Raw genomic sequence first — 20,346 nt, 5'->3', positions numbered from 1 at the left:
TATCTATATCTATATCTATATCTATATCTATATCTATATCTATATCTATATCTATATTCTAGCAGGTGTGAGGTGGTAAATCATTGCAGTTCTTAATGGCCCAGAATGGAGGAGGTTCTTTTACTTCCAAGGCCAAGCATCTGCTGGATCTCTATTTGGGTAAAACCAAAGGTCTCATCCTAATTTTCATCTATGTCTGAATGCTCTTCAGTTTCCCACAGGAAAGGAATAGCAGTTGCCACTCTCTGTTATCAGTGTTTTTCTGATCTGCCCCATCTCATTCAGTAAAAGGGAGTGATATTCCTTTCTCTTCTTGGCACATAAGGCAGTTCTCTCTCACCAAGACAGGGAAGCCTTTGATACTTCTTGGGGCATCTTCATCAAATAGGCTTAATGCTGCAACAACCTGTAGTTTCCCTGTTTAAAACTTCCATGCTCCCTTCTGTGTATGCTTCAAGCGCACTGTAAGTGTAGGTTTCTCTAATTTTATAGATTGCTATAAATGCTTTATTGGGTTAAAACAAATCTTTTTGAGTCTCAGTATGCTGAGACATGTCATGATTGAGTAAATGTCAAGTAAATGCAAAAAATTTTTTTTTATCTAACAAATATTTACTGAGTAGTGGTTCCATGTCACATAACATACTGAGCCTTAGTAGAGTGACTAACTCATTCCGGTTTGCCTGGAGCTTTCACAGTTTGATCACTGAGAATCCCATGTTCCAGGGAACCACACAGTCCCAGGCAAACCAGGACAGCAGGCTGCCTTAGGCTCTAGAAGTAAATTGGTAAACAAGATGAAATCTCTGCCCTGAAGGATCTTACAGTCTAATAAGCCAGAAAATAGAAACAAACACCTAGCAATTCACTCTTAAGGAATTGGAAAAGGTATCCTAACAAATGTCCATACGTTTGTAGAAACATTATTTACAAAAACTAAATGATGAAAGCTACCCTAATATCCATCAACGGATGAATGGATATTGAAATTGTGATCTGCCCATAGAATGGAATATTATTCAGCCATAAAAAAGGTATGGGGTACGTATACATGTTAGAACATAAATGGACTTTAAAAAAAAAGCATGCTAGCTGGACATTGGGGAAGGTATGTGCTATGGTGAGTGCTATGAAATGTGTAAACCTGGCGATTCACAGACCTGTACCCCTGGGGATAAAAATAAATTATATGTTTATTAAAAAATTTAAAAATTAAAACAAAAAGCATGCTAGGGGCACCTGGGTGGCTCAGTGGGTTAAAGCCTCTGCCTTTGGCTCAGGTCATGATCCCAGGGTCCTGGGATCGAGCCCCACATCAGGCTCTCCGCTCCGTGGGGAGCCTGCTTCTCCCTCTCCCTCTACCTGCCTCTCTGCCTACTTGTGATCTCTCTCTGTCAAATAGATAAATAAAATCTTCAAAAAAAAAAAAAAAAAAGCGTGCCAAGTGAAAGAAGCCAGGTTTAAAAAGCCCACATATATGATTCTATTTATGTGAAATATTCAGAGTAGATAAAACCATAGAGATAGAAAGTAGATTGGTGCTCGCTGGGGCCTAGGGAGAGGGAGGAATGGGAACTGAGCACTTAATGGGGACAGGGTTTCTTCTAGGGTGAGGAAAATATTTTGGGACTAGATAGAAGTGGCAGTTTCCACAGCATTGTGAATGTACTGAAAGACGTCAAATTGTTCATTTTCAAGTGGTTAATTTTATGTTATGTGAATTTTACTTCAGTGAAAAGCAAGCTGACAAACTGTGCAGTGTGGTCACTGATATGATGGCAGTCCGTGAAGAATGCCAGGGGCAAAAAGGACCTGGTGGGGTAGATTGTGAACAACATGTAGGACTTAGAGAAAAGATGAAGGAGCAGTCTTCTAATGAGAAGGGGAAAAGGCTTAAGTAGAAGGTGGGAATTAGGAAACACTTCACACTGCTGTTTATTTTGTGATACTGTCATGCACATTTGAACATATTAAAGCTACTTCTGGGGGCGCCTGGGTGGCTCAATGGGTTAAGCCTCTGCCTTCAGCTCAGGTCATGATCTCGGGGTCCTGGGATCAAGCCCCGCATCGGGCTCTCTGCTCAGCGGGGAGCCTGCTTCTTCCTCTCTCTCTGCCTGCCTCTCTGCCTACTTGTGATCTCTCTCTGTCAAATAAATAAATTCTTTAAAAAAAAAAAAAAAGCTACTTCTGAAGAGTGTATCAGAATTCAGAAGCTGTGATTGCCAGCAGAATGTGCCTTAATTTATGAAATGGTTCCTTAGCCACACAGCCATGATGGGAAAGATCTAGCCCTGCCATTTGGTAATTATTATTTCCAAGTGTTTTCTTTTTTTCTTTTCTTTTTTTAAAAAGATTATTTGACAGATCAAGAGGGAGAGCACACAAGCAGGGGGAGCAGTAGGTAGAGGGAGAAGCAGACTCCCTGCTGTGGAGGGAGCCTGATGCGGGTCTCGAACCCAGGACCCTGGAATCATGTCCTGAGCTGAAGGCAATTGCTTAACTGACTGAACCACCCAGGTGCCCCTTTTAAGTCTTTTCTGTGGAACATATCCCTATAGGTTCCTGAGATAAAATGATTTTTTTTTTTAAAGGTAGGATGAGAGGTGCTGGGTGGCTCAATCAGTTTAGTGTCTGCCTTCGGCTCACCTCATGATCTTGGAGCCCTGGGATCAAGCCCTATATTGGGCTCCCTGCTCAGCGGGGGGTCTGCTTCTCCCTCTCCCTTACCTCTGCCCCCCCCCACTTGATCTCTCTCTCTCTCTCTCTCTCAAATAAACAAATAAAATCTTTTAAAAAATGTGAGATGGCAGGTTCTCTGAGGAAGCCACTGAATGTCACCAATTGACTTGGTGCTGGGGCAAGACCCCACAGTAAGGACCAAAGCTTCTCAGTTCTGGCCCTTACATGGATCCCCCTAACATTTAACCTCAGAATCAAAGTTTTGAAGCCCCCACCCCCATCCCCCAGAAGGCAGTGATGAAGCAGAGTTTGAATTTTGCTTCTACTCTCTACCATGCATTCTTGAGCAGGTAAACTCTCCAAGCTATAACACTATCACCTATAAAATGGGGATAATGATAACCCGTTATAATGATAAGTGTTTCCCCGCAAATAGTATACAATAGTATACACTGTCTGGTAGATAACAAGCACTCAATAATTATTAATTTTCTCCATTCTTTCCTCTTCATGCTAGACTTAATTAAGACGTATTGTGGAAGCTATGAATAAGCAATTCACAGGAAGGGAAATCTAAATGGCCAGTACACGTGGAAAAATGTTCAGTCTGGGTAGCAACAAAGGACTGAGGAGTGAAACAGACATTACTTTTTTCTTACAAAATCATCCTCCCTACCCCCAAATATATGTATGTAAAAAAGAGAATGAGAAGTTGATGCTGTCAAAGACTTTGGGGGCCAGACTCACTCATACTGGGCTGTTAGGAATACAACTTAGAATAACCTTTCAGGGGGTGATTGGGCAAGACAAATATACTTCTTTCAGATGCCTTAAATGCAAGCCTATGTTTGGACCCAGCAATTTCACCTCAAGAAATTTATCCTTGGGGAGTAATTAAGGATGTGCTCTCAAACTTAGCCACAGAAGGCACTCTATAAATAGTTGTTAAATGAAGAAGTGACTGATGCTCATCGCAGCATTGTTTATAATGATGAAAATTCTAACAACAGGAAAAATCAAATAAATTATGGTCTGCCCATAAAATAGAATCCTCTGCAGCCATTAAATCTGATTTGATAAACACATTTGGATAACTCTATCATTTACATAGGCCTGGGAAGGTATTTCTGATTCCTCGAGTGAGAAAATTCTGTTAAATGACACATCGTATGGCTATGGCTTGTTTAAAAATATGTATCCATAAATAAGATGGAAAAGAAAAACTCTTGAGGGATACACAGCAGAACGTGAAAAGCGGTTATTGCTGAATGGTGTGACACTGTGAATGTTTTTTATTTCCTCCTTTTTGCTTTTTTGTATATTCTGAGCATGTACTATTTGCACATATTTTTTAAAAACTTAATGTTAAAATAGAGGGACTCGTTAGGATGGGGGTGGGTGGTTGGAAACCAAGATAAGAAAGTAGAGCACAAACGCGCTAGTCAGGAAACGCAGGGCGTCTGGCTGGGTTGAAAGTGCAGCACGATTTGGGCAGTCTTTCCTCTCCTCTGGTGTCATTTTAAGCTTTTTGACTGCAGATCAACACTGTGAGACCTCAGGAGGCTTGATTTGGCTTCAGCCTCCTTAGAATGTGTCATGTCTGGGAAACACATACAAATGCTCTCCTTTGTCTTTGCTGTTCGTTGCTCGAATTGGCTGTGCTTGGGGGTGACTCACTCCCAGCTACTCTGTTGGTACCAGGAAATCAGAGAGTACGCCTTCCCTGGAGCTGTGAAGACAGCCTGGGCCCGCATCCCAGAGAGGGAGAGAGCCAGCTCTGGCCATGAGGAAAGCCCCTGGCCCAGGAGGCCTTTGGGGGTGAAGGGGATGTATTTACCTTTTTTCTCCCCCAGATTTTCACTGAGTAAATTGCTGTGATGGAACATAATTGCTTTTCATTTTATTTTTAAAAATCGTTGCCAAGGCAGTCTGCTTGCCTCCTGAAGTCAGCACAAATCTGAGAGCACTCACTCCAAGGGAATATTTTTAAAACTTGGGTTTGAAAAGTGATTTATGCCCGACCACCAGCAGGTCATACCACCTGCTGATCGCCCCGTGGTACCAAGACCACCCTAACGTGGTTGTGCTTTAAGACCCAGGATTCACAGGGGTGCCTGGGTGGCTCAGTGGGTTAAGCCTCCGCCTTCGGCTCAGGTCATGATCCTAGGGTCCTAGGATGGAGCCCCGCATCGGGCTCTCTGCTCAGTAGGGAGCCTGCTTCCTCCTCTCTCTCTGCCTGTCTCTCTGCCTACTTGTGATTTCTCTCTCTGTCAAATAAATAAATAAAATCTTTAAAAAAAATTACAATGATTGAGCAGTTCATATTACATATATTTAAAAGTATAGTCATTAAAAAAAAAAAAGACCCAGGATTCACAGAGGTCTTCACTTCCTTTTATTCAGGTCCTTGCTTGTGTGCTACAAAGAACTTTCTGGAGCTTGCTGTCTGAGATAGCACGTCCTTCTGTTAACTTTCCTGGATTTGTCTCCCCCCCCCGATATTATTTCTTTATTCATCTGTTCACTGTCTATCTCCCCTAGCAGACGCAGGAGCCTCAACTAAGCAAATGCTTTATCTTATTCCTTGCAGTATTCCCTGTGCTTAGAACTGGGGCAGGTCTTCAGCTCGGATCATGATCCCAGGGTCCTGGGATCGAGCCTCGCGTTGGGCTCTCTGCTCAGCGGGGAGCCTGCTTCCTCCTCTCTCTCTGCCTGCCTCTCTGCCTACTTGTGATCTCTGTCAAATAAATTTAAAAATATTAAAAAAAAAAAAAACTGGGGCAGGTACATATAGGTGTCCCATAAATATTTGACTGAATATGTGAAAAGGATATGAGATTCTTTTGCAAATGGGGAGATGTAGCAGAGCAGAAAGATGTGTGTGGAGCAGGATGGTTGCATTTGGACCTCTAAACTGTCTGGCTCACCACCAATGCCATGTCCCGGGGGTACTGACTGTCCCTGAGCTCTTACAGCTCCTGGAACACCAGTAGCATCTATAACGGAGGTTAGCTTCCATGCTAGGAGGTTCCAATGACCTTGAGTTCCCCTTGGTGGGAGCTGTTGGCTGCTCTATTACATGTGTATTACCAAGCCGGCTTCCACCACCACACTAGACTGAACTCTCTGGCATTACAAACTAACCTCCTCACCCCAGACACAAAGACAGTAAAAACAGTAACCCATGGAGACTCTGAGAACAGTAGACATCTCACTGAGGAGCAAGTGTGCCTGCTACCTGGAAGATTCAAAACCCCTCAATACTTACACTCTTCTTTCCTGTTCTTTCCATTAGTCCCTGGAACTCTGGGAATGAGCATCCCTTACTCCCAGCAAAGTGAGAGCTGTGTGTACAGAGGCTGTACAATCAAACACCAGTCTGAATTGCTTTGTTTACTGATTCTGAAAACACAAGGCTTTCCTCCTTCCTTGGGGCAAGTCCAATCCCTGTAATTTTGGGTTCCGTGGGAAAGTTCCTTGTTGCTCAGCATTTTTGCAGAACATTCATGGCAGTCACCTGCTAAAGAGTCATTTCCTTACTGAATTATCGTATCAGTTATCACATTTGACAAGAGTTTTAATGGGATTTTTTTCCCCCAAAGACATAGGCAGTAAGATAATTTTTTTCCCATTAGAAAACAGCTGGTGGTTTGGTTGAACCTGGCTCTTTATGAAACCACATTTAGTTGCTTTGGTTTGGGGGATGCTCTGCTGCCAGGTACCCTTGGCCCTGCCCTCGTTGGGTCTGAGCTCCAGTGACCAGAGGTAAGAATGTTTTTGGGGAGTAGACATATGTAGCAAGCCCACAAGTTTCAGTTATGCCAAAAAGAGTCTCTCAAAAACCACCTAAGCAATGGCTTGCCAGTTATTAGAAGAGATGCTTACAAACACTTGATTGTAACATTTGCTGATGCTTTGTAATTCACAAGACACATCATCAAGAACCCTGTGAATCCGTCTAACAGGTGCAGCTGAGTGAACTTGGGCAAGTGACCTTACTCTTCCCATCAGTCAATGGGCAACATGATTTTATTTCATAAGGCTGTTGTGGGAACTAAGTGAGCTACCATATGCAAAGTGCCCACTTCTGTGACTGGCGTATATGAGTTTCCAGTAAATTTTAGTGACAGAAACATGGTGATGGTTATAATGAAAGTAGACAGAGCAGGTTGTATTCATATTACTTGAGGGACAGAGACATTGGAGCTCAAAGAAGTTATTATTTCACCAAAGTCCAAGAGTATCGGTGTGAGGATACTGAATTCAGATTACTTTACCCATAATGTATGAGCTATGCTCTTCCCTTGGGCTTCCTACCAGGTCTCAAATTGTGGGCATCGGCATGCAAAGGAGGGGCTCTTCCCCCAACCTCTCCATAGGTATCCTCTTTCCCTTAACATCTTTGGGAAGTCTTAGAAACTAAAGCTATGTCCCCCTTTTGTCTTAGAGGTCCTCTCCTTTCTTTCTATCCCTTCACACCAATTCCCAAATCATTTCATTTAATCTCTCATTAGGGAGCCACTATCTCCAAACTCATCTAGTCTTTAAACATCTACTTATAATTCAGTCTGTGCTATGGCTTGCCGATAATGAGTTCTCTACAACAAGTTCACATCATCTTATTGCAGGGTTTTATTTGTTTGTCAGTTTGTTTCTGGTGGTTGTTTTTGTTTATTTCAAGCTATAGAAACTTATGTCTCAGTCATTTGTACCGGGCAACTCCTACCCTGTGTGAGAGTCTTGCACACCTTGGTTGTTCCCTCCAGAGGCCCTGGAGAGCTGGGTATTCAGTTCCAACTACAGGTTGGAGTGGGAGGGTTGGGTTGGTGGAAAGACTCTGGATAAAAAGGGGGAACTTCAAGACAGCAGGTCGTCTTATCTTCTTATGGCCCATGTTATTTTTTTTCTGAATTTGGGATAGATAAGATGGGGAACTGTTTGTAGGTGTTGTCACTAGAAGGAAGGGGATTCTGTCCAGGTAGGTTTAAGATGGAATGCCACAATCCATAACAAGAGAAACTGAGCTATGGGAATGACAGTTAGTGCCTGAGTTCCAGAACTGGCCATCAGCTAGGGAGGGTTGGGTGAGGAGATGAAGGTCCTATGGACAGAAAGGAATGGAGCATGGGGTACAGGATTCAGGAACCCCTTACAGATCTCACACTGAGCTGGACCTGTCCCCATCTCACCCTGCTTGGCATCCAAACTCACACACATCTCCAGTTTCCTGCTATTGTTACAAGCCTTCTAAGTATACAACAGGGATTGCTGGGGCACTCTCAATATCTTCCCCATTATATTTATAGGGTGGCTTTCCTCTTGACTCCTAAAAAGGCATAAATGAAGCTTTTTATTTGAAAGGGGAAGGATGTTTACTGTAATTAGATGTTTAAAGACCCTCATTAATCGTCTTTGCTGGACCTAATGCTCAGTGGTATCAAAATGAGAGCTTTCAGCCTTGTCGCCTCCTCCCTCACCCAGCATTATTTTGGGGGGATTCCTGCTTGTATTTCTCCTCAGTCCTTAAGCCTCATGACCATACTCTTGACCTAATGAAGTCCCATTAGTTTCTCTCCGCAGATGAAAAAATATATATATTTGTTCCAGTTAGAAAGGTTAAGAAATAGTCAGGCCACCCAGCAGAGTGAATGCACAGCTCACCCAGCTATGCAATTATCCAAAAATAACCCATTTCCATTTGCAAGAGTAGACTGCATTTAAATAAGCATTCTCTTCAAATAAACTTTCATTAAGTCAGATTTCTCTATAGTGTGCATGCTTAATGAATGCGTGTGCACCCGTGTGAGGTATATAACATTTACCTCCATGCTTAGTTTTTGGAACATAAGCAAAGCTGAACTGTAATGAGATAAGTGAACGAATTTGGCAGCAATACCATTGATTTAACAAAAGAACACTGAAATGTGCATCAAATGGGGGTTGCTAAGATATCTGAGCTTCTGAAGAAATGGATGCTAAAATTTCATAGGATGCTATAGCTTTTCCCCTCCTCACCATGTCTTATTAGAGACTGAGAATCTAACATGCCCTCCCTGTTTAGACCCCTGTAGAATGCCCTTTCTCCTACCCACCTCATGGCATCATTGGAAAGTGATATGTGGCTGACAGGAAGCATGGCTACAGGTGCAAAATGCAAAATACTATTTTTCTAGTGTTTTCAGCCCAAATGAAATACCGGCATGGATCCTGTTCGAAAGCTACCAGGTGGTAGCGTTTATTTTGGCTGAAATTCTTCATTGTTGCCAAAATCTGCTCTTCTGTGCATTACTCTTGTGCAGATTTGAGTCTGCCTGCTGTGGAGGAAGCAGATGATTCTGGGATCAGCCCACATGGGTGCCATTGAAATGGGAGGTCAGGGTAGCCTCTGCTGCTTCCTGGGTGCTTTATTAGAAAATGATTTTTATTGTGTCCAAATGGAGCCACTCTCGGTAGGACATAGGTATGAGATGCCCAGATGAGAAGCTAGATCACACTGACCACCTCTGTTGTTGTTTTTTTCAACCTATTGTACTCAAGTGTTTTACATTTTCAAAGGAATGAAAAGTTAGAAAAGCCAGGAAGTAGGATTGAGATGGGGTAGAGTGGGGGGTGCCTTTGGCCCCATAAAAGAATCCCAAATGGTATGTCTGCAGAAAGCCTGGTTGTAGAGCCTAGAAACTACCATAAAAAGATCAGAGTCAATTAAATTGATGCAACAGGAGGTAGAAGAGACTTGAGGGACTGCATTCTAAATCTCATCTTCTAAGTTGGAAACACATTGTCAATGTGTTATAGGTTGAATTGTGTCCCTTCCAAATTCCTGTGTTGAAGTCCTAACTCAGAATGTGACCTTCTTTGGAAATAGGGTCTTTATGAAGTTTATCAGGTGAAAATGAGGTCACTGGGGTAGGCCCTAACCCAATATGACTGGTGTCCTTATTAGAAGGGGAAATTAGGACACAGACACATACAGTAGAAAGACCATGTGAGGACACATGAGAAGACAGTCATCTATAAGTCAAGTAAAGTGGCCTGGAATATATTCTCCCTTACAGTCCTCAGAAAGAATCAGCCCTACTGATACCTTGATTTTTGACTTCAGGTCTTCAGACTGTGAGACAACACATTTCAGTTGTGTAAGCCCTTCAGTTTGTGGTGCTTCATTATGGTAGTCCCAGAAAACTAACATAGAAGAGAGGCAGCAAGGAGATCTTAGAAGAAAATCAGGTTGTGAGTTATGTGCAAGTCCTGGGTATTTGTCCTCTAGCTAAGGGAGATTATGGAGGGTTGATATAGACAGAAGACCTATGGGAAAACTTTACTGTGGAGGAGCTGGAGGCTCTGGAAATTCCAAGAGGAAGAACAAATAAGGCTCTAGCAAGAATTATATATGTAAATAACTGTTGTGGTTTCATATAGATTTTTTAAAGAGGAGCTCTAGGTTCACAAAAAAATTGAGAAGGTGCAGAGATTTGCCACATACCTCCTGTGCCCACATATGCACAGCCTCCCCCACTATTGACATTTCCTGCTATAGTGGGACATTTGTTCCACTCAGTGAACCTACACTGATACATCATAATTACCCAAAGTCCATAGTTTACGTTAGAATTCACTCTTGGTTGGTGCACATTCTATGGGTTTGGACAAATGTATAATGACATGCGTCCATCATTATGGCATCATAGTATTTTCAGTGCCCTAAAAATCCTTTGTGCTCTACCTGTCCACTCCCCATGCCAAACCCCTGGCAACCACTGATCTCTTTACTGTCTCCATAGTTTTACTTTTTTCCAGAATGTCATATAGTTGGAATCACACAATATGTAGCTTTTTCAGACTGGCTTCTTTTTCTTAGTAATATGCATTTAAGTTTCCTCCCTGTCTTTTCATGGGTTGGTAGCTCATTTCATTTTAGCACTAATATCCCATTGTCTGAGTGTACCACAGTTTATCCATTTACCTACTGAAGGGCATCTTGGTTGCTTCCAAGTTTTGGCAATTATGTATAAAATTGCTACAAACATCCATGTGCAGGTTTTTTTTTTTTTTTTAAGATTTTATTTATTTATTTGACAGACAGAGATCACAAGTAGGCAGAGAGGCAGGCAGAGAGAGGAGGAAGCAGGCTCCCTGATGAGCAGAGAGCCCGATGCGGGACTTGATCCCAGGACCCTGAGATCATGACCCGAGCCGAAGGCAGAGGCTCAACCCACTGAGCCACCCAGGCACCCCATATGCAGGTTTTTGTGTGGACAAAAGTTTTCAAGTCTTTTGGATAAATACCAAGGAGCACGGTTAGTTTGCATGGTGAGAGTATGTTTCATTTTGTAAAAAACTGCCAAATTGTATTCCAAATTGGCTGCGCCATTTTACATTCCAGCAGCAATGAATGAGAGTTCCTTTTGCTCCACATTCAGTGTCTGATGTTGTCAGTGTTCTGGATTTGGGCCATTCTGATAGGTGTGTGATATAGATATTTTGGAAATTATTTTTACAGAGGCAGTGTTATAAACAAACACACATAATGTCTACACGTGTTTGACAAATGTTCATTAGTGTACAATAAATATCAGCTCCTCTCTTTCTTCTCTCTCTTTCCACAGACAGAAGTTTCTAGCTTCCCCAACATACTCTAGTTCATGGTAGACATCAACAAACAAGCAAATGACTTAATTGTGTGTTCACTAATCATCATCCATATACATTTATAAGAGTGCCTACTCTTCTTCAGGGCTTCAGGGCTTCAGGATACCATTACAGTTGCCTTTCCTATATGTCAGAGGATTTAAAATTTATTTTAAAAATAACACCCCTTCCCCTATTTTACTCTAAACAAATCTCACATGAACTTGTAAATTCTAAAGTGCTCAAAGTCTTGGTGCATGTGTTTTGATCCCGGAGTGGTAGAGTCTTCACTCTTAAGTCGGCTCAAGGTAACTCATCCTTTTCTGGGGCTTTCTGAGTATCCTAGAGGGGACATAACGTCCTCCACTCTACTAGCTTCTCTCAACAAACCTCTCCTTCCCTGGCCCTCTTTTCTCCCAATTAATTCTCCATGCCCAACATTATATCCTGGTCTGGTCTGTTGCTCTTCTTTTCTTTCTTCCTTCCTCTCTGTCTCTTCCTTTCTCCTTCCCTCCCTTCCTTCCTGTTTTTTTTGAGAGAAAAAGAGAGTGAGTATGGATGGGGGAGGGACATAGGGAGAGGGAGAATCCTAAGCAGACTTCATGCTTAACACAGAGCCTGGCACAGGGCTTAATCTTGAGACTGTGAGATCATGATCTGAGCCAAAATCAAGAATCAGATGCTTAACTGACTAAGCCACCTAGGTGCCCCTACCCAAGTCTTTCCTGAAGGGGAGAAGGCAGATGGAGCTTGGAGGGGCACTGTGGAGGAGGGTCTGATATAAGGCAGACCAGAATTATTCAGAAGGCAAGGGAACCCCATCAATTATAAGCTGTAAAAACGAAGTTGCCTTGTATGGTCAGAAGTGAGGTTCTGAAACCAGGCCCACTGGGCCTGCCCAACACCCACTAGACTGTTGGTTTTCCAAACTTCCATCCATCCGTCCATCCATCCATCCGTCCGTCCGTCCATCCATCCATCCATCCATCCATCCATCCATCCATCCATCTGTCCATCCACCCATCCATCTGTCCATCCGTCCATCCGTCCATCCATCCATCCATCCAGGCACCACAGGAGCCTGGTATTCAATGTAGGTTCCGGGCTCTAGAAAACAAAGAGATGAAACCCAAAGGCCAGCTAGTCTGCACACTGAGAGCTTGATGAAATATCGCAGACATGTTATGCTGCCAAGTCCAGAAATTTGAGGACTTTAAAAGAGAGAACAAGGATGTGTCAATGTCCAGATGAAAGAACAATAATTCCTAATGGTGGAAACCCAGGCTTCCGTGGGAGAAAGATGAGGGAGTGAGAGCCAGACAATTCTTCTTCCGTTTTGGAGGTGCTGTTTCTTGACCTTGAGGTGCCCCTCTTCTTGTCTAGGTTGCTGCTTTTGCCTCCCCAAGATGAGCTCTCCATCACCTGGCCCAGCCTTCAGGGCAAAGAGCTCTTCAAGAGCCCAATGAATCTTAATAAAAAATGGAAATGGCTTTTCCCCTTCATTTTAATTAACATTATGTCTACATTTCTGGGATAATGGATAATTAAGTGAGTTCCCTTGGCATTACAATGTTCTTGGAAATAATTTATGGTTTCGTTTCACTATGTGAAGGCTGTTTGGGTTGGTGCTGGAGTTCGATCATAAATATTTCCGAGGAGTATTTGCACGTCAGTGATTTGTATTCACATGGCTGTGGTACTGCATTCTGGGGAAGTGTCTTATGTAATATTTTCTTACAGGGAGTGCTTCCACTCTTTGCTTGCTTTCTAGGCACAGAGTTGTTTTCAGAATGTTGCACTCAGGCCTCAGACTCTCAGTGGACTTTGTCAAATTGGTCTGGGCTTAAGAATAATAAAGGTTGATATTTATTAAATGTGCGCTAATATATGCCAGGACTATGCTAAAACATTTTGCATATATTGTCTATACTCAGTTATAATAAACCAATGGACTAAGTGCTATTATTGTCATCCCCAGCTTACCCCCAGCCAGAAAGCAGCAGGGCTGGGATTTGAACAGGCAGTCTGCTTACATCACCCGTGGTATCCAAAGAACTCTTTATGCCACCCTTATGGAAATATTTGCCTGATTGGAGATGTGTCAGCCTTCTGCCTCCAGAGCAACATTCTCCAGGAGACTTTTTGTGATGATGGAAATGTTCTATATTAGAATTATCCAGTATAGTGGACACGAGCGAGGAATGGCTGTTGAGCTGATGAAATATGGCTAGTGTGACTATGGAACTGAATTTAAAATTTGATAATTGAATAACCTTAATTTCAAATAGCTCCATGTGGTTGTTGGCTGCCATATTGGGACAGCACAGCTCTAGAGCAAAGTGTCTGCTCTATGCAGTAATATTCTGACTGCCACCTATTGCTGCTGTAACAGATTACCCAAACTGCAAGGTTGAAAAAAAAACCACAAATGTATGACTTCATAATTCTGGAGATCAGAAGTCCTAAAATGAAGGTGTGGGTGGGGCTGTGTTCCTTCTGGAGGCTCTAGTGGAGAATGTGTCTCCTTGCCCTTTCTAGCTTCTGGAGCCCGGTTGTATTTGTTGGTCGGTGGTCCCTTCCTCTATCTTCAAAGTCCGCAGCAGAGCAACCTCAAATGAGAGATTTGACGTTCTGCCCTCTTCTTATAAGGACCCTGTAATTACATGGGCATACCTGGATAACCTATGATAATCTCCCCATCTCAAGATCCCTAGCTAAGTCATATCCACAAAGTCCCTTTTTTATATAAAGCGACATATTCACAGGTTCTGGGGATTGGGACGAGGACATCTTTATGGAGGGGCCATGATTTAGCATCCTGTACCACCCAAATATTCTTGTGGGGTTATCATTTGAAAGGTAAGGGCACAAGCTCTAAGTTACACTGACCTGGGTGCAGATCCCCACTCTGTCGCTGCCTGTGTACCTTGGCTTTGAGCAGGGTACTTAATTTTTCTGAATCTCAATGAACTTACCTTTCAAAGGGGAATAATGCTAATAACAACCTGGTAGAGTTATAACATTAAGTGAGATGATGATGGTAAGTGTTTAGCATAGAGAGGGACACCTAATAATCACTCAGAATGGTCCAATGCTACTACTTCTACTTAGTTTCTGTCACCATTTGATGCAATGGTGGACCCTTACTTTCCTGCTTTGCTCCTTTAAACAAATATCCCTGGGGTCAAAGAAATACAGAGATGATGAGAATCATGATCATAAGTAGCAATCTCTTTCATTCAAATTGCTTTTTAAAAGCCTCTCTTTTATTTCCCTTAATCTTTATAACCACCATTTGAAGTAGAAGTGGCAGCATTCTCACTTTGTAGAGAAAACAAAGGCTTACAATTATAGAGCTGCTGGATAGCAGAGCTAGGACCCATATGCTTAACTACTGGTCCCAAGACTGATGCTCATTCCACCTTTTTACACCTGCCTTTTCTCCTATGTTGAAATAAAGGAGGAGGAAGGTGTGTGCATTTACACGTGGGGTGGAAGGATAAATCAAGAAAGGTGGGAGGGAATGGCAATAATGTATTGGTTATGAGTTGCTGGTCCAGAGTCATCCATGTATTGGAAGACTTGAAATTTTATGCACTTTTTTTGGACATCTTTGAGCCTCATAGGACCTAAAACTCTGTGTGTACCCCTGCTCTTACCAGATAGACCCCTCCCCAGCCCTCCACCCTCAGCAGGAAAGGCTCTCCACCCGGATATTTACCTTATCAGCTGCACCAGCTGCATTCCAACTGGTCCTCAACCTAATGGGTCCCACCTCCCTGCCAGCCTGAAGAATTATTCTAACGAACGAGGCACACCCTCCTGAGGGAACAAGGGGCATCTCACACCTCGTCACCACAAGGCCTGCCTCCTGCAGGTTTCATGGTTCCCTCTGCTCTGAGTGCCACCTTCACGTGGTCCTGTGTGTTTTGGACTGTCATGGCTTTCCTGGGCTCTGAGTATATTAAAGAAGCTTGGTCTCCTCTGTTCACTGTGGAGTACCATGTATTGGCCGTCTCATGCTTCTTAGGGCAAGGAGCCCACCTTCCCCGGTGGGGTGAATAGGACATGATCAGGACAATCCTCCTAAATGTGAGTTCTGACTGTGCGCTTGGTCACTTAAAACCCAGGCCCTCCCAGTGCCTCAGTTTTTCTATCTCAGAAATGGGGCTATTATTCGTATTCACTTAATAGGATTCATACGGAATTTAAACAAAATACATGTTTATGTATCTGGCATATAAAGCACTCAACAGCCTTTTTAATGCATTCATTCATTCCTTCATTCATTCCCTTATTGAACAAACAGATATGAAAAAATTATTCGTTTGTGAGGAAGAAAAACTCTTTAGAAAAACCTAGACCCTCAGTGGTGAGTTTAGCTGACCGTGCTGTCAGTGACCACCGGGACATGAACTCAAGACATTTTAATAAGTTCAGAGTGAATTTGAAAATAAATTGCATACCTGCTTTTCAGGAAATGATAATACTTTTACTTTGTCTCCCTCACCCCTTGTACAAACCCCTCTGGGCCTCGGCCCTCTGATAGTATCTCTCTCTAAACTGCTCAATTTATCTTGAATTTAAATTACAAAAAAGTAAGACATACACAGTTGTTAAACTTCCAGACTTGAGATTTCCTCACCCCTGCATTTCCAACCCGGCACAAAGGCATTTTCATTAGATGATCACCCAAGCTGTAGCTGGTGTTATACAATTCCATTTGGCACATAAAAATGTATTTCTTTCTGACTGCATTATATTACCCTACTTACTGAACCATTTATCACGTAGCGTGGGGCCCAAGCTCTGTTTTATTGAAACTACGGAATCAAATATCCATGTATCCACATATCCCTACATCTCTATAGGTACTTTTTTGGAGAGAGTTGGCTTCTTATGAATGCTGACAAGCTAAGCAGTCGTCCTTCTCTGTTCCCCTGGGTTAAGTGTGGATTCCATTAGAAATACATCCATCCTATAAAAGGGATGCCCCCCCTCCCGCAAATGGGATGATGGTGTTGCATTGCGTGAGCATTTAATATCAAATGCAGAATAGTAGAGTCATTATGAGTCGCAGTACAAGAGGCTTCCAGGCCTGAGTTTAAAGGCCCGCTCTTCTGCTTCCCCACCCTGTGACCTTGGGTCAGTGTTCTAACTTGCTTATCTTTAGTTTTCTCATATGTAAAGTAAATGGAGATGAAAATAGTACCAAATTTAGATGCTGTTGAAATGAATAAATTAGCTAAAATCTATACAAGTTTAGAAGAGGGTTGGGTATCTTATGTGAGCTATCATTTTAATTTTCTTTCATACTTTGCTCTTTTCTGATTCCTTCTCGGTAAAGGGAAGGATGGAGAGGATGAAATGAATTCTTCTCATTCATTTATTCATTGATGTATTTGTTCATTCATCCAACATTTATTATGTGCCTATTATGTATCATGTATGATACTAGGCTATGGGATGCAGAGAGATTAAGATGAATAATATATTACCTCAGCCTCAAAAGTGCTGAGTTTATTGCAAGGACAGACATGTAAGTGTTCACAGGCAGAATAGGCTGACTCCTTCTCTGTGGTCTGACATGCTCTTGAAAGGCTGCAAGGTTTCTGAAATGCCACCGTTAAATTGCTTAAGTAGTATATTAACAGGCAGCTCCTGAGAAAGGCCTCCCAACTCAAAGTGAGCAGACCTGGTTTAAGTTAAATTTACCCATTTAACCTTGAACAAATCATTCTTTCGCTTGGCTCTGTGAAACCAGGAGTGCCGCTATCCATGCCATCTACTACACAGAGGAACATCTCTTGCATCCCGTAAGTACTTTGCAAACTCTGAAGTGACGATTCTGATGTGAGAAGCAGAACACCCTCTCTCAGCCCCACTTGGGAGAGGTAGGGAATGTGTGATAAAACAAGTCAGAACCCTGGCGGGTATTTCTGTCTCCTTCTGTTAAACTTGAGTTTGGCAACTTTTAAAATCCTTCTTCTTGATTCTAAAACTAGGTCCTAAGGGAACCTGTGAGACAAGCTGTCAAACAGTAAGTTAGATGAAGTTAGGGAAGCTAAGAGGTGGGTGCTTCTCCGATGCTTCTTGCCTAAAGATAGAACAAAGGGGGAACAGTGCTTCTCTCTAAGTGGGGGAAATGAAATCATGCAGAGTTTTAATTTGTGGAAGCCTGACTCGACTCTAGCTGCCTCCTCTAGGTTCTAAACCTGGTGGGAAAGTGTGTTTCTCAGTGGGGTCGCTATTGCTAGGACTGGGTGGAGAAGATCTTCAGGAGACTGTGCAGTAAGTAACTCTATCCAGTAAACACCAGCAGTGGCCCCTGACTCAGTCACTGTGACAACCTTAGACTCTCGTACGTACTTCCAAATGTTCTCCTAGGATAGAGCTAGCACGCTTTTTCTGTAAAAATCCACGTAACAAATATTTTGAGCTTTGTCTGCCATACGGTCTCTGTTGTAACAACTCAGCTCTGCATTGTGAAAGCAATCATAGACATACCAGCAATGGGTGTGGCTGTGTTCCAGTAAATTTTATTTATAAAAAAAACTAGTGGTAGGCTGGAATTTGCCTGGTGGAGGACCCCTGTTTTAGGGAATTAAGCCACCCCGTTGAAATTATCTTTTCTATAAGGAGAAAACTGGGCAGATAAATGGGCTGGTTGTGCTGGATGGCACTGATAGTCAGAAAACTATGACTTACTCATAGAGAAGAAGAAAATGCTGAAATAGAAGACTTTGTTTTGACTGTCCCCCTGAATTATCGTTCTTCAGAGAAATAAGACCAGTAGATAGGCAGGCAGACAGACAGATAATGAGGAATTGTGTCATATAGTTATGAAGACTGAGAAGTCCCACAGTGTGACATCTGCAAGCTGGTGATCCAGGAAAGCTGGTCATTAATTCAGTCTGAAGCTAAAGGCCTGAGAACCATGGGAGTCAATGGTATAAATCACAGTTCTAGGGCAGATGAGATGTCCCAGCTTAAGTAGGCTGAAGAGAGGAGCTGAATCCTTCCTTTCTCTGACTTTTCTTATTATTTAGCTCCCTAAAGGATTGGATTATGCCCATCACCTTGGGGGAGGGCCATATTCTGGATCCACTGGTTCAAATGCTGATGTCATCTGGAACACCCTCATTGATAGACCTAGAAATAATATTTAACCAAATATCTGGGCATCCCCTGATCCAGTTAAGGTGATACATAAAATTAACTATCATACCCCCTATACTATTTTTAAAATTGAAGCATTGTTTATATACAACAAACTGAACTTATATACGGTGAAAAAGATCTCAAAAACACAGTTCAGTGAGTTTTGACAAAAATATGCCTGTGTAATCATGATCTCAATCTATCTATAGGACATTTCCCTACCCCCAAGAAAGTATTTCATGCCCCTAGCCAATATAGGGTGCTTCAACCTGAGGCAACCACTGTTCTGATTTCTATCCCTATAGATTAGCCATGCGTGTTTTTCTACTTCATAAATTGAGAATATATAGCTCATACATTTTTTTGTGTGTCTTGTTTTGACTTTTCAATTAGATAAAAGATGGGTGTCAACAATAATATGGGACAAATTGATTATAAAAATCACCATAATCTCATCACTCGAAAAGTACATCTGTTTTTATGATGGTAAATTCTTCTCCAAATCTGACCCATGTGTGCACATCTTTTAATATAATTATTTTCAGACTTTACACACCATTTCCCCTGACTTTTTATTTAATGACACACCAGACACATTTTCCTGGTTTCCATGGAATTACCTTAATGATTGTTTAGTGGTTTTTAAAGATTCCAACCTGCAGATATGTTCAACCTCACTGAAACCTCCCCGTTGTGGAGAGAGGTAGTCTGTCTAGGTACATTCTGAGCAGGCTGACCTCCTGGTCCAAATCCTGGCCCTGTGCCTTGGTTGCTCATCTATGAGGTAGGAAACACAACAGGACCTACTTCATAGGGCTGTTAAGATTAAATGACTTTCTCTGTGTCAGACATTCAGAACAATGCATAATACATAATAATAATACATAATAATTACATAATAATAATAATAATTACATAATAAGTGCTATCATTATTAGGCATCTAGGTTGTTGCCAGTTTTTTATAGAAGTTGTTGTCACAGATACTTTGGGTCCTACAGCTTTTACTGTTTTACTGAATTCTTCCTAAGATAAATTCCCTTGAAGAAAGTTAAAGAGATGGGGTATCCAGTGGCCCTTGCTGTGTGCTGTCCAACCTCCTGTGTTCTCTTCTCAATTAATGCCCTGCACTAGCTTATTTGTGATGATCCTTCTCATATCATTTGTGATTATATACTTCTCACATCCTATAAATTACCAGGTTTTCCCAATAATGTCTTCAATTTCTTGAATAAATTTGCCTCTCTTCATTCACACTTCCACTACCTTGGCCCAGGCAATATCATCTCATTTATGGATCGTTGAAACCACTTCCTACTTCATTCTCCACATTTATACCCACCTCCTCCCACCAGTTCTTCACTGGCTGACAGAGCTATCCTCCCAATAGGCTCATCTGGTCATGTCATCTACCTATACAAGTCCTATCACCCTTGGGATAATCCAGACTTCTTGATATGCTTCTCAGGGCCCTTGTTGATTTGGACCCACTTACATCACTCAACACTCTTCTCTCTGTCTTTCAAATGAAGCATGTCTTTCTCATCTTCACGGACCTCTCTTCTTCTCCCTTCTAGCTATAATGTTGCTTAGCCTTGAAATCTCAGGTTGGCTCTTAGCTCTCAGGAAAACTCACCAAGTTGTCTTTGATACCTCCTCTCTTCTCTTACTCATGCAACTTTTGTGACTACTTGTTTTTTGTGTTTCTACCTGTAGGAGAAGCCCTGTGTTTTACCCTTCTGAATCCCTCCCTACTATCCTAGCACATAGTAGACTCTTGGTACATGTTTGATAAGTTAGTAAAGGAGGGATTTATTGATTTCAGGAGAGCTGTGCCAACTTACCACCAATGTAATACAGATGTCATTTCACATGCAGG

This window comes from Enhydra lutris, unplaced genomic scaffold (assembly GCF_002288905.1).
Source record: "Enhydra lutris kenyoni isolate GAN:26980312 unplaced genomic scaffold, ASM228890v2 scaffoldscaffold45, whole genome shotgun sequence".
NCBI classification, from domain to species: Eukaryota; Metazoa; Chordata; class Mammalia; order Carnivora; family Mustelidae; genus Enhydra; species Enhydra lutris.
The sequence above is the reverse complement of the archived record's forward strand: the minus strand, read 5'-3'. Positions refer to the sequence as shown.